The sequence below is a fragment of the Gracilinanus agilis genome, chromosome 3 (assembly GCF_016433145.1).
Source record: "Gracilinanus agilis isolate LMUSP501 chromosome 3, AgileGrace, whole genome shotgun sequence".
In the NCBI taxonomy this organism is placed as follows: domain Eukaryota; kingdom Metazoa; phylum Chordata; class Mammalia; order Didelphimorphia; family Didelphidae; genus Gracilinanus; species Gracilinanus agilis.
The window spans coordinates 287,872,705-287,888,049 of NC_058132.1; the positions used below are offsets into that span (position 1 = coordinate 287,872,705).

At 34.3% G+C, this 15,345-nt stretch overlaps 1 protein-coding gene across 1 annotated transcript in view; it reads right to left on the reverse strand.

The window, feature by feature from the left end:
* KYNU (kynureninase) overlaps positions 1–11,529 on the reverse strand; it is a 120,285-nt gene extending 108,756 nt beyond the window's left edge. The window contains exon 1 of the mRNA XM_044669899.1: positions 11,457–11,529. The gene's annotated coding sequence lies outside the window, so the exon portion shown is untranslated. The remainder of the gene's footprint in view (positions 1–11,456) is intronic.
* Positions 11,530–15,345: the final 3,816 nt, after the last annotated feature.

Below are 15,345 nucleotides of genomic sequence, written 5' to 3' on the forward strand. Positions count from 1 at the left end.
TTGTGGATGATGATAGTGATCAAATATTTATCCACTTATTTTTTCTACCTTTGCAATAACAATTATCATTAACTCCTGTGTTCAGGCCTTGTTTCTTCTCATCCTGATTATTTTAATAGCCTCCTTACAAGCCTTTCTGCCTCTGCCTTACCCTCTCTTCATTCAGTCCTTCATACTGCTTCCTAAATAACTTCCCTAATATACCAGAGATTATGTTACTCCTTACTCAAAAACCTTCAGAGGTTCACTATTTCTTCTCAATGTACAGATAATGCATAGAAAACTCTCTATAATTTGCACCCTATCTGTCTTCCCAGCCTTAATTCATACTGTTCCAAATTCATAAATTCTTATATTTCATTATTGATTGAGAATTATTTTTAATTGAAAAGTATATTATTAAGCTGAAATAGTTATTGATTGATATGATTTTGTAGTAAGAAATAGTCCCAGCTATTAGTAGGTTTAGTAGCTGGATTGAATCAACTCTAATACTTAGGATAAATAGTAAACTAATCCTTTAAGTACACTGCCCCCCCCTCCCCCCCCCACCCCCCACCCGCCCACCAGATTAATTATTTATATATCAGAGTGGCTGTATGTCAAATTCCTCTCCTGTCAACAACTTGCAATTCATTGTCAGTTTGCACTCTCAACCCTTCTCTTCTGAATTCCCCTTGCTTTCCTCATTTCTTTATAAACCAGTCACAAACAGGCCAGAGGGATGAAGATTTCCTGCTCTACTGAGATTTAGATCCTCTCTTTGGGAAGATTTGCCAAAACCTCCTTTCAAAATAAGATAACCATAGGACATATACTCTAATTCAGTCTAATATCAAGATTATCAGTGACCCCATCTCAGACACACCTGGATCCCTCCAGGATGCCCATTCCTCAGTTTGTTTCTGTAGTTTTGATGCAAATACTGAACTTTGTTTCTCTTTTCCTCTTGAAAATTCATGTTGATAATGATGTTCTTAGATCAAACTGGGCGTGTCTGCAGACCCACTGATTTGTATCATTTGCATGCCTCATACTAATGTTATGTAGTCAGAAGATTTGTTCCCAGGCTTTTTCTTTACATATGTTACAAATGAGATATTTCTCCAGCCTCTCTTCTTATGTTTAAATCTTCCATCTTTATGCCTTTGTTTATGCAACTTGTCTGCCTGGAATATTCACTCCTTCCCTATTTAGGTTTCCTTTCCATGATGTATCAACTTGATGACCTTTCCTCAGTGAAATTTTCTCTGGACCTTCCAGTAGAATGTGGTCCCTACCTTTCCATATTTCTTGTAGCATTTTAGCTGGACTTTTCTTGCACTTTAACATTCTTCTTTATTTCAATATCACTTTTGCATGTCTTTCTCCTACTAGACCTTATTAGCAAAGCTTCTCCAATTCTAAATTCTATTATCTTCCAGTACATATCTGTGCTCCTAGCTCCTAACCCAGAGCATTTAATCCAATAGGCATTTAATAACTATTTGCTAAATGAATCATATGGATGCATTTTTTGAAGTATATCAGCTCATTATATTTGTTAAGGTACATTACAAACTTCTTATACTTTGGTTGCTTCCAATGTAAAAGACAAATGTTGCTTCATTATGGACTCTTATGAGAAGGCTTGAATCAATAATGATGGCAATGATGATATTTATAGAGTATTTTAAGGTTTACAAAGCAATTTATAATTTACAATTTATTTTAATTTCACAATAATTCTGTAGCAAAGATACTCTTATCTTCATTTTATAGATTTACATAGTAGGGGGTAGCTAGGTAGCAGAGTGGATACAGTGGTTTGGAGTTAGAAGGACATGGGTTCAAATTTGGTATCAGACACTTTAGCAAGTCACCTGACCCCAATTGCCTAGTCCTTGCTATTCATCTGACTTAGAATCCATACTAAGAAGGTAAGAGTTAATTTTTTTTAAGCCGAATGAAATGAAGCTGAAATTACTTGCCAGAGTTTCACAGTTAGTTTATATATGAGGTGGATTTCAATACCAAACTGACTGTAATTCTGGTGCCTTGTTTTTTTCTCAACTCTTCCTTCTTTAGTTAAGTGAAAGCTAGAATACTACTCATCCTCCACAAATATAAATAAGCTGTTTCATCAATATTGCTGGCATAGAGAAGCCAGAAGTATTAGGTATATGCTACTCTCTTAAAAACTAGATTTTAGCTTGATTTTATATTCATCCATCTGCCTTTTCTCAATTTGTTACATAAAGAGAGAAAAAGAAACTTTCCTAAAGGATATAAATTTCATTGAAGTTTTTCTTTACTCCTTTGGATAGAAAATCTTTCATATTTAGCTGATTAAAGAGAAGATATAAATCCAGTCTGAGGAATTTCTCAAAATTCTTTTATTCTTCCTCAATCTTTAAATTTTTATTTTGTAGGATACTTATGTGGAAATCTGTCTCAGTGCTTTTTTTTTTTTTAAGTTTCTATATACACTTACAATACCTTTAATTTGTGCTAGAATGTTTTTAAATTCATTTCTTATCTCTCCTGTGACAATACAGCATCCTTGTAAGCTAAAACTGTCTCTTATTAATCCTTGAATGACTACAAAATATTTTGAATGTAATAAAGGATAAATGAGGACAAATATAGTAAAAATCCTTACTATGATGCTTCTGATTCTGGTTCATGTAATCACTGGGTACATCATGACACAATAATGAATTATAAAGAAACATTGTAAGTAGAGAAGAAATAGATAATTATAATCAAACTGATATCTTTAAATATAAATAATCAAAGCAGCAGTAGAGAAAGGTATTACTAAATGTGAAGTTAGACTAACTATTAAAATGTTAATGGATTCATAAAGTTTCATAATAAATAAATAAATAACTGAAAACTATGAAACCGAAACATAAATGAATATGTAAAAGGGTTAACATATGGAATGGCCTCCAGAAATATTTTTTTTATTTGAACCATGTAGGTAGCTCCAAGTGTGAGAACTATTTTTACTTATACAGATCATCACCTTATCTCTAACTTGGAATCTTAAACTGGGTCACTAAGAAATTCAAGGATATGGCAATGATCAAAGTTAGCATTTTTCAGAAGTATGACAATCCAATTCTTCCTGTTTTCAGACATCCTTCTATTTAATCCACCAGACCACTTTTTGAAGGAAATATTATGTAGGAGAAACAGTAATTCTCTTTGTGAGATGAGCAAAGGGGAGATACAGCAAAGTAGATATCAAGTTATGGCATATGATGAGACTTATGAATGAAAGGATAAGGGCTGAACTTGTGATTTCATTGCTAAAGGGAACTCCTGAATAAGACTATTCCCTCTATTAATGTAGTTCGGCATCTTTTCTGAAATGTGAAGTACCGAGTTAGGTAACTTTTCCAATGTCACTCACAGCCATTATGGGTCACAGGTGGGGAATAAACCACAGTCTTCCTGATTTGTAGGACATTTTTAATGCCATTATGTCACAACTGCCTGTAGGAATGAATTATAATAAAAAGTAGCCATAGCACTCAAGAATGACCAAAATGGTGGCATGAAAGAAGATAAAAGATAAATTCATGGAAGATGCCACATTAAATTGAAGCAGTACTTGTGCTGAATTCCTTTGTTTTAAATGAATCTAGGAGGTTTGTCTATCCTTAGCCTCATCATCCATTAATGATAATACAAATACACACATACTTACATTCACACATATATAAATTCATATACAAATATAAGGCTATCTGGATAAAGATGCCATCTGAGGCTCAGTTACGTGTTTATTCAAACAATAACATGGAAGAATGATGTGAATGAGTAAGCTGAATGTTCTGAATTTTTTACCATTATATACTATGTGTATTTTATATACTATTTTGGTAGCTTATTGTTTCTCTTGGAATCTTGAATAGCCCAAACAAATATATTAAACATTAAATAGCCAAATATCTGGGTAATGATAGCATCATGTAACACAATTCAAATAAACATAGTCTTTGTCCATTTCAAACATACTTCCCATATGTCACTTTTACTTTCCCTTCTCAAAGAGCAAAACAGGTTTTCTCAAATTTACTAGAAGGTTTATATAGAAAATCTTCTATGTAAGTTGGCTGTTTGGAATATAGAATGCAGAAGCAATAATATGTGGGTTGGTACAGTTCCCAGGATAGTTCATAAAAACTGAATGTTATAGCCTACTTCTCTCCCTAGAGGAAGGAGACAGGTAAACAAAAACAGAATGGCTGATGAGTTCATGGATTTATCCCTGAAACCAGCAGAATTCTACCATCCCCTGTGAGCATGTTGTCTAGTGCTAACTAATCATTGTTTTATGCAAAGAGTTCTTTGGGTCTGCTAATACTACTTTTAGTGTATCTGAAAGCTTCCAGAATACTTTACTCTCTTGAGTACTGAATAGACCACTGCTAAACACTGTTACCAAACCCTACCTGTAAATTTGGAGGGCATGAATTTTCTTACAACTCCCTAACAAATATCTTACTTTGCCCCTCAGGAACCAGGCTATACAGCTGAGAAACTGGATAAGTAATGAAACTATTTGGTACAAGCATTATTGTACAATTTTTGTTTATGCCATTGGGAAACTTACATATCATCAATATGGGCAATCTTGGCAAGGAGGACAACCTGTGTAAAAGTATGTAAGTGGTCAGTAGTATTTCATATGTAGGAAATATCGAATAGGAAAATTTAGCAAAATTCAAAGAATGTAAATGGTAGCAATATGAAATAAATGTGAAAAAATTTGCTATAACCAGACTTTAAAAGGTATTAAATAACAAATGAGGGAGCTCATAGTTTGTCCTAGAGACCAGAGGAAGACCCAGAAGCTTTTTGAGCAGGGCAGTGTCATGGTCAGATTTGGGCTTTAGAATATCAATTTGGGCATCTGTGTAGAACAGGACCCCAAATATATTTCAGGGGATGTGTGACCATGAATGAGAAAAACTCCTAGCATAAAGGATAGCTAAAGAAAGGAGACCTAGAGACCTATTAAGAAAGCTACTGCAATAGTGTAAGCGAAGTGTAATAAGGGTTCAACCTGAGTGAGGGGCCTCGTAGTCAGTGTAGAAGAGTGGATAGATATGAGAGATTACATGGCAGTAGAAATTGCCCTTGACATTGGCAGATGCCTAAATCCCTTAACTTTCACCTGACTTGATATTAATCCTAAAAGGATTATAACTGTCTCTGTGATCATATCTATTAAGGGGTATCATTTTAATATATGCATGAGAGATACCTTGTTGAATTAGAGACTTTAAAAATATATTTTACCAAGTCAACTCCTTTAAAAAATGATCAACCAATAATAAACACATTAGAGTATGTGTTATCTTCACTTTTCAATCAATGGAATAACAATAAAGATATGAACTATTGTACAAAATAATTCTCAAAGTGTAATAGATCAGAAACTGATTTAAGGGATACCGTATTTAACTTTGAAGTTGTAGCAGTACATCTTCTCGCTACCAATTATTCTGTTTCCTGTACTTTCTGATCTATCTATATAATAAATGGCCTTATTGAATATTCATAGTTTAACATATTTGATTTAATAAATAAAATTAATTAATGGTTAGTGAATTAATCATGTTTAATTTTTATTACTTAACTAATGATTTCTTACTTATTATTATTCCATTATAAATAATTAACAATTACTCATATTTAATATACATTTAATATATATTTTCTCCAAAAAGATATCATGTGGATTTTTTAAATATCATACATGATTCCAAAGAGATGAAACCAAAGAGATAGTTCTAGGTAATGATAGACTGGGAGATTACTGGAGAGAAGCATGAAAGAGAGATCAAATTATGATAAGATATATATGTTTGTGTGTGTATGTGTGTATGAAGGGACAATCAGGAATTTCATGAAAGGGCTTGAATTAAAAAAAATATCAGGAAGGAAAGAACAGTTTGGGGAGAAAAAGTATAGTTCAAGAAATTTCTAGGCATAGAGCTCAATTATAAAGAATAAAGAAACTGAGGGTAATAAGGGTTGGACTCATGTTTGGACTACTTAAGATGACATTTCCTACATGCCACTAGGGAGTTGCTTTCTAGAGACTGAAGGACAACAGAATACTGAGTTAGGCCATTTTTCAAGATGATTACAATTCTAGCCCCATAACCAATGGGAAAAGTCTGCTTCTAACCATGAGGTAGGCCAAGGCAGAATATCTCTGAATGCTCCAGTCTGCCAGTCTCTCAAAGGTGGTCCATTACCTTCTTTCACATGGGTAATGCCATCTCATATGACCTACCTTTCTCCAAACTCTCATTATATAAGCAATTAACAACTTGTGCCAAAGGTTGCTTAGAGAAATCATTTGATTTAGATCTGTCTTTTGTCAGTCCTGTGGGAGCATCATTGGATTTTTCCAGGTAATCAGTAACCAGGCAATACTAAACACAGGAGAGAATTGCACGAACTAGATTAAATATAGGTCAGGTACAATTTGTGTGAAGAAAATAACCATCACTGTGATGCAATGGTGGTTTGGATGTATGTATCTTTATCATCCAAATACTTCATTTTAGGGAAAAATTAAGATAAATAATTCTATTTTTGTTATTGAAGCCTTTTGTTTATATCTTACATTCATTTCCTAATATATCCCATTTTTCTGCCTTCTCCATTAAACCTCTCACGACAAAGAATAAACAAGAAAAAGAAAAAAAATAGTAAAATCAACCAAAACATTCATCACATCTGATAGTATATGTGTAAAGGAAAGAGTTTCCTTCTTACTTCAGAGTAAAGTAGTCACAGAAGATGAAGAATGCAATTAGAAATTATAAAGTAGGTGTTAAGGAATTTTACAGCAACCCTAAAACAAAAGGTGAATAAGCCTTTAATTAATTTGAAAGTGATATAAGGCCATGGATATTAGATATGACATCACACAAGAAATATCTGATGAATAGTTGAGAGAATCTTAGTCATACTTTTGAGGTCCAGTATATAAAAGAAGCAAACCTCAAGAGCATGTTCTGGACAAAAACCCCTTTTTGTACTTTCAGTAAATGAGAGAAGAGGCAGAGGACATTATTTTTTTCTCCCCAGTGCTATTGTCAGGCTTATTGGATAAGTGGGAGGAAATATATCCAACCAGGAACCAAGACATATGTCAAAAACAGGCACAGATGCAGTAAGATAGTGACTAGAGGGTGGACTATATATTAAAGATTTTAAATATCCATAGGCTCCTTCCTCTGTGATGAAGTAAGTGCATTTCATTTTCTCAGCTCTTTGGGGGAGGGCTTGGTCATTATAATCTTCAAATTATTTCTTATGTATTTATTTTTATTGCCTTCTATGTAGCCCTTTCATGAGTTCATTGACTTATTAGGGTTATTTTTTCTTTTGATCATTGATCTGTTCTTCTCCATATCCTCTAATTACTAAACTTTTATTTTATGCTACATTCATTTGATGCACTCTTTTCAAATAAGTTGTCCTTTATTTTATCCTTTTCTTTTTGCTTCCTTCTTTGAATTCTATTCCTCATCTAATAGCACATATCATTCTTGTTTGTTACTAATTCATTGTGTCCCTAATGAGTACAGAATTTCATGAGTACAAAATTTTAATTCCTGCTCCAAATGAGATAATATATGTATATATTTATAAAGCACTTAACATTGTGTCTGGCACAGAGTAAATACTTAATAAATGCTCATTCTTTCCCATTGCATTCCATTTTTTTTACATTTTTCTGTTACTGCATTTGTAACTCTTTGTACTTTTTTCTGCTCTGCTTCATGCTTAAAAGTGTCAGTTCATGAAGAAAACAATAATGAATGGAAATGATGTTATGCAATGTCACTTTGTTTCCTGAATTATGAAAGATGGTTTTATTCCCTGATTTTGCCATGATTATTCAATACTGCTAAGGACAAGTTATCCAATCTCTGTTTCTGGGTCTTCTTTTTTAATTCACATATCCTCTCTCCTTTGAATTACAATCTTTTTCAAAGAAGTTTGTCTCCTAATGTGCAAACCACCTCCATTTTGAGGCTTTAATCTTTTATACATAGGAAATCATGGAATTTATACATTTGGGAAAAGAAATAGTGATTTTGAAACCTAGCATAGGTTCATAAAGAACACATTTGGCCAGATTACCATCATTTCCTTGTTTTGCAGTTATTAAACTGGTTATTAAACTGGTATTTCAAGAAAGTTCTATAGAGAGAATATGCTTAGATTTCTGCAAGATATCTGACAAGATTTCAGGATATATTTGTTGACAAAATGGAAAGATATTGACTAGATAATGGTACAGTTAAGTGGATTTGTGTTTGAATGACAAGATCCAAAGAATGATAATTCACAAATTGGTATCATGATATATGGTGATCTCAGTGGAATGGCACCAACATTTCTGCCAATAGCTTAGATGGAATATTTATAGGACTTATGAATTATATGAAACTACAGATAATAGAGAATATATTAAATGATTAAGCCAATATACAAAATTATCTCAACTGATTAGGCTGAATCTAATAAGATGAATGTTTTAATAAGATATAATTGGATGAAGTTTTAAAAATATAAAGACCCCTGAAAGTTCAAAGAAACCCCAAAGAGCTAAAGTGTTGGATAGAAGCAATTTAACTATTAATCATTTCAAGTTATGAAAAGATCTAAGTGGGGCAGCTAAGTGGCAAAATGCATACAGAACCAGGCCTGATGATGGGATGTCCTTGGTTCATATCTGGCCTCAGACACTTCCTAGCTGGGTGATGATGAGCAAGTCACTTAACCCATTTTGCCTATCCCTTGCTCTTTTATCTTAGAGTTGTTACTAGAAAAGGAAGTAAGAGTTTAAAAAAAGAAAAAAGAAAACAGATTAGACTGCAAGTTTGATTTTAAGTCAGCACAGTGGTATTGCAACCAAAAAAGTTAATATGATTTAACATGTACTAGTTATATTATATGCAAAATGTTATATTCAGTTCCAGGCACCACATTTTAGGCAGAATATTGATGAACTGGAGTGTGCCCATTAAATGGCTAACAGAATGGTGAGGGAATTCAAAATTATGTCCTGCAAGGATCATTTCAAGAAACTAGGAATGCATAAAAAGGTTGTTATATGTAAGATAGATTAAATGTATGTTACTTGATGCCAGAGAACAATGGGGAGCAATGTGTAGAAACTGATGAGAAGCAGTTCTTGATTGCATGTGGCAGAGAGGATAAAGGACCAGGATAGGAATCAAGAATATCTGGGTACAAGATTTGTTTCTGATACCTATAGCTTAAAAATTATGAGCAAGTCATTTAGGCTTTTAACACTGAAGACAACTCCCTTAGATTTCTAAATTTTAGAAGAGTTGTTAATCTTCACCAGTGGGAGAGATTCCCACACTAGAAGTTACCTCCAATGATGTATTCATAGGTATTACCAAAAATCAATGTTAATATGTCCAAAAGTCCTGATTTCCTGAGTCTCAGAGAATGAATTAGCTATTTGATTGCTTCTCCTATGGATTGAATTGAGTAATGGAAAAAACCCACAAAATATGGAGTCAGACCTTTCTTCAAATCTGGACTATCTTTATAATTTGTGTGATATTGGAAGGAAAGCTACCTTTCTCTGAGACTGTTTCCTAGTTTATATAATAAAGAGATTGGGCAAGGTAACAATATAAGGTTCTTTATCTATTTCTCTTCTGAGATTCTTATTTAGGCATAAATATTGAGTCTTTCTTCTTTTGAAACAGAAATACAGGTTAAATGTAAAAATCTTGAATATAAAAAATCAAATGTTATAGGTGACATTTCAAATGATTAAATTATGTGTATAAATGAAGAATATAGCATTAAACATCCTTGCATTTTAATCTTTAACTCTAAAATAAGAATGTTAACTTTGCACTGAAACAAATTTAATACCTTTTTGCTGTATATATAAGAGTATACTGGGTTTCCAAGTATTGAAGAGAGAGTTACTAAGGATTTTTGCAGTCTTTTCAGCCTATCATTTTCTGGCAACAATAATGTATTTGTATAACTTTTTATTATTTACAAAACATGTTTTTATAAAATCTTTCATTTAGTTCTGTATATGATGGACACAAAGCATATATTATTGTTTCCACTGAATATATAATGAAACCGAAGCTTACAGAAGAAAAAAAATGCTTAAGATTACATAGCAAGTAAGTGGCAGTGTGATAGATGCATGAAATATACAGATCAGGTCCCCCATCTGCTGACTCCCAAAGTAGAGTTGAATGGCTAAAAAAAAAAAATGTGCACACAAACACATACACACACAGACACATACAGTTGCACCCAAAGGAAGATACATTCTTCCAAAGCAATTCTGCATTAGGATATGTATTAACTTTATAAGTTGAGCTTTTCCTCTAAGAGCTTATTTGAAGACTCATTACAATAATACTAAGTAAATATTTGTCATGCTTTCTGCTACTTCATTCACTGAGGGGATCTAAGGTTAAATTAGCCAATTAGCTGAATGACAACAAAAACACAATGGTTAATTTTTACACAGTCCTGAGCTTAACATGCAAAAGAGCAAATAACATTTAGTCTGACAGTTCAAAGTTCAGAAATGTACAAACCAAAAAACAAAAGATTTTGTAATGGTAGTATATGAAAAGTCATTACAAAACACTTAGAATACAATTCAAAATGCTGGTCAAAGGAAATATCAAAAAGAAAATAATTTTCAGTAAAGCTGTACATGCGTTAGCATCTTGTGACCTCTGAGCAACACACGGCTGTATCTAAGGGGAATTTTGGCACCAAACTAAGATAATACTAAGTGTGGTAAGACTGATAATGTTGAAGCCACAGCATCAGACACAAATAGCAGTTTTAAAAATCTTGCTACATAGAAAAAGAGATACTCCCTTTTAAAGCAACAGTTTCTGAAAATGAAAGAGGAAGGTGCCAAATATTTGAAAAAAGACATAAAATATATAGAATTGAAAAGTGAAACATTTTTAAGGTGGCTAGCTTTGCTGCCTGAACTTAAAAACTACTTAATTATATTCTTCTATATAATAACATTTAAAGACTATTAAATGTAGGGCATTTCTAATGTTTATTCTTTTCAAAATTCACTGGAATTTTTCATTGACTGCAAAAGTCTCAGGTAAAACTACCTTCTTTTTATGGGAAATTCCTTTTGAGGCCCTTATATTTTAGATAATATCATATTCTGAGAACAAAGGGCAGGCTACAATATGTGAGCCACACATACTCCTAGGGAGATGTTAAGAAATACAAACTGTAGATTGTTCTACCAAGTAGTGGTATCTATATTTTCAACTTGTATCTATATATGTGAGAATTTTCAGTAGAGCTGTGTGTGTGTGTGTGTGTGTGTGTGTGTGTGTGTGTGTGTGTGTTACAGCTTTGCATTGTGGGATAATTCTCACCTGCTCAGGCTTCTGATGTGTTCCACAGCTTCAGGTTCCAAAAATGAAGACTGAACTTTCTTCCAGAGTGAACACTGAGGTTCAGGAAGAGAACGTCTATGTCAAGTTTCTGGTTACTCCACCCCTTCTGGTTTTTTTTTTTTTTTTTTTTGCTAGCCCTAGCTCCTCCTCTCTTGCCTAATTCTAAATATGAACAATGACTTTGACCTTTGAATCAATGCCAAAACTCAAGCAAAATGCTTCCCCTAATTGTGCTGACAGCTTTCTGTTTCAGAATTTCACAGAGTTCAGGTCAATTCAGGCGTCCCTCAGGATGACTCTCCCTGAGAAGTAGAACTATCTATCTATCTATCTATCTATCTATCTATCTATCTATCTATCTANAGAAGTAGAACTATCTATCTATCTATCTATCTATCTATCTATCTATCTATCTATCTATCTATCTACAAATATATATATTGGACCTGTATCCACTATACTTCTGTATTTTCTGTATTAACCCCTTGGGAGAGTTTGACTATTAAATTTTCAGTAAGTGCATTTACATCTTAAAAATCAGCAATAATTACATTTAAGAACTTAATTTATTGTTCTGATTGTTGAGAATCTGGCCTTAAAGTATTAATAACGTAGATTCAATTTAAAAGTGTGTGAAGGGGACAGCTGAGTGGGTCAGTGGTTTGAGAGTCAGGTCCTGGGTTCAAATGTGGCCTCAGATACTTCCTAACTATGTGACCATTGGCAAGTAACTTAAACATCCCACGCTCCCACTGTTGACCAGCCCTTAATGCTCTTCTGCCTTGGAACCAATATACAGTACTGATTCCAAGATAGAAGGTAAGGGTTAAAAAAGAAGTGTGTGCATACATTCTCTCCCACTCCTCTGGATCTTTAGGAACACATCCCAATATTGCTCTATCAGCATTGCTTATACTCAGTATTAGTGTAGCAGAAGTTTCAGAGAATGAAGTTATCACTAGCTAGTGGCCTGCTAACTGCAGGCTAATAATAATAACTGGCTTTGTATAGGACTTTATGATGTGCCTAGTATATAGACATCCATTATGTCATTTGAGCCTCACAAGGTTGGTTTCCTGAGTAGAACTTTCTGGGTATAAAAGTTTAATCAGAATTTAGGAATAAGATCTAAACAGTTTACTGACCATATAGTGGCAATTTAATACTTCTTAGGTTAAATATAATTATATTTCGATTGCAGTGTAATGTTGACTAAGGGTTCTAGTCCTTGATACTAATTCTAATTGTTTATCATCTTCTCTGTATACTCTCTGTAAAGAAATGAAAGCAGAACAATTCTGAGATGGGAGAACATTATGGAGGGAAGTCACAGCCATAAGCTAGCACTTCAGAGAACCTTAGTTCAGAGGAGCCCCACAAATGCAGCATCTTTTTGAGGCTCTCCCTAGCCAGAAAGCTGAATTTAAGTGAATAAGGCAATAGAGCTTCTGAAAGAAGTTTCCTCATGGACAGAAGTCATTCTCTTACTTAATTTTTCCATGCATTCAATTTATTTTCTTTGACCAGTAAGTAAATCTAGCCATTCTTTGAATTTTGAGAGCCATATGCTTTACAAGGGAAGTTAATAACAGCACAATGAGTGGCATACAGTAGTTGTAAAGATGGGATTTGTGCAAGGGGGATGGGACAAAAGGAGCCAGAGAAGGCAGTTGCTGACAGTTGCTGACAGTTGAGACCAGAGAGAATTCTGGGAATTTCTCTGAGGAAGAGGAGAGAGTCTTTGGACAGAGGTCTGGGAAGAGGGAGGAGGAGGACAACCCAGCTTGAATCCAGTCCTGAGGGCTTCCTAAGAATCTTTCTTTTGGAAATTGAAACCCTGATTCCCTGATCAAAGCTATTCCATAGCATCTCACCCATTGAGACTTCAACCATAAAGTTAGATAAGTTTTTGGACTCCATTTTAGGAGCGATCTCTTAGTCTCCTTCTCCCATTACTCAACTTTGCTGAGAGACCCTTTTCAGTCAAAACTTAGAATTATAGATAAGGATAGAAACAGAAAACTAGAAATAGAAACAGAAGGAGAAGAGGTGGGGGAAGAAGCTTAGGAGTGGGAACCCCAAAGGTGCCCTCCTAAGTGGCAGACCCCATAGAAATAGAGAAGAGGGCACCCCAAAATCCCTCTGCCCTTCATCCCTTTCCCCAATCCATAAATTGCAAATAATAAAAGTCATCCATCAGTCAGATAGCATTCCAGAGTGCCTGGGAGACAACAAGGGAGGGGGGAAACACAGCTTGGAGTGGCTGTCTCCATTTTGAAGCCAGACCACCCACTGTGAAATTAATTTGTTAGGGGGGAGGTTTGTGTGAACCCTGTCCTTATTAAGAATCAGATTGGGGTACCACACACCTCATATTATAGGGAAGCCTTGCCCCCAACTCCTGTGGGGTGGCACAACCATCCAGGACATCCAGTTTCCGGGTGACGCCCCCTTAAAGTTTCCTAGTGTATATTTGTCTCCAGCGGAGAGCTGGAAGAGAGACTCGCCATACAGACTTTCTCTATCTCCCTTTCTATCATAACATCCCTAACTGGCTCTTTATTATTACATAGTGAAGTTCAAAACTTGTCTTAGTTGTAAATTAAATCCCTCAAAATGTAACTTTGCCTTTTGTATCACATGAACCCATCATTCACAAAGGTTACTTGTAGGCTTTGCTCGAATTAAATTGGAGTACTTGCCATTCTCCTGCATATGCCTTGTTCTTTGCTGTCTCCATATGTGTGTTTATATTTTCTGTTCCTAGAATGTCTTCCATTGATGATTGGGAACTTGTGGTGGGTTCCACTGTATTCTTTCCTCACACCTCCCTGTTTTGTCATTTAAAAGACAAACCACTTTTACAGGAAACTACATGGTTTACATTTCAGTTCCTCAGGATTTTCAGCTGTACAACTATAAGTGTACATGATTATAATTAATAGCTAGTGTTTCTATTTTCAAGTTTCTATTCAAGTTTCAACTTCTATTTAAAGTTTCAGCACTTTAAAGTTTCCAGAGCCGTTTACAAAAATTATCTCATTTTTATCCTTACAATTCTAGAGGAAAGGTGCTACAGTGATCCTGTTTTACAGTTGAAGAAACTGAAGTAGATAGAGATAAAGTGACTTGTTCAAGGTCATGCAGTTAGTAAGTATCTAATGAATTTACATACTTTGGAAGATAACAGAAAAGATATTCAATGTGGTGAGATCATATGGGGAAACTTTCCCAAGTGTGTCAACAGCATGACTATGAAAAACACAGATCTGGGTGAAAAAAAAAAAAGAGAGAAATACTTCATCTTTGGTGGAACAGATGACATGGAAAGATATGTAGGCCAGGTGGGCCAGTACTTGTGGAAGTTTAGCCAAAAAAAGAAAAAATAGAACAAAAAACATTCTAGACTGGCAGCCAGTTCTTGTATGTGGGAGTAAGTCAAGCTGTAAACCAGTTGGCAAGCATTTATTGTGTCTACTACTATGTATTAGACTACGGATATAAAGGCAGAAATAAAACAGTCCCTACCCTCAAAGAACTTACATTTTAATGAAAAAGATGTGGATTTTTTTTTTATTTTTTGCAGATAACAAAAAAGACAGGTTCTCTACATTATTATTTTATGTTCAGTTTATTTTTTAATTATTAGGACACAATCTTATTTCCATTTTTTTCTCTGAGAATATAGAGCATTTCAGTAGTTTGTATATGAATGGGCCAATGTCTTTAATAGATAATGGACTTTCTATGAGTTGGTGGTAGTACTCATATAGAAACTAAATTTAAAACTGCTGCTTCCCCTTTTTCTAAGAAGAAACCAAACTCCCTCCTGTGAAGATCTGTGATTCTGTGATGGCATTCAGGAGGG